Genomic DNA, 443 nt, shown 5'->3' with positions numbered 1-443 from the left:
CATTCATGTTTTGTCCCGCTCCCGCCCGCAAAAAAGTAATCTATATAGATTTTTTTCAGTAGCCTACGTAACGGAGGCCAGCGGTAGGTGCTGTGCAGGTAAAACCTCACTCCCCTGATCTCAAGAGACGCACTAGCTGCAGTCTTTAGCCTCCTTGTTAGTGCGTCCGCCTCCCATGCCGGAGACCAGGGTTCGAGACCCACTCGGAGTGAGAGCGAGGTGTGGCGGTGAGGACCCGGAGAGAGAGGGGTTACACCTACATCGAAGAAATTTACATGAAATGGTTCTGTAACATCTCCTAAACTCCACAACATCCCAGCATAAACACTCCCGATAAAATATTTGTTATTTAAGCTAAGCATCAAGATTCACAACAGAAAAGCAAGCATGGGCTGCTGCGTGCATGGTTTGGCATGGAGCTGCGCTTCCTTTATTATCACTAA

At 48.5% G+C, this 443-nt stretch overlaps 1 long non-coding RNA gene across 1 annotated transcript in view; it reads left to right on the top strand.

The window, feature by feature from the left end:
• LOC107752544 (uncharacterized) overlaps positions 1-443 on the top strand; it is a 1468-nt gene that overhangs the window by 220 nt on the left and 805 nt on the right. The gene's annotated exons all lie outside the window — the stretch shown is intronic.

Source organism: Sinocyclocheilus rhinocerous, unplaced genomic scaffold (assembly GCF_001515625.1).
Source record: "Sinocyclocheilus rhinocerous isolate Xijiao unplaced genomic scaffold, SAMN03320098_v1.1 scaffold10205, whole genome shotgun sequence".
Classification (NCBI taxonomy): Eukaryota; Metazoa; Chordata; class Actinopteri; order Cypriniformes; family Cyprinidae; genus Sinocyclocheilus; species Sinocyclocheilus rhinocerous.
Note: the sequence above shows the minus strand (reverse complement) of the source record. Positions and strands in the feature narration are given on the sequence as shown.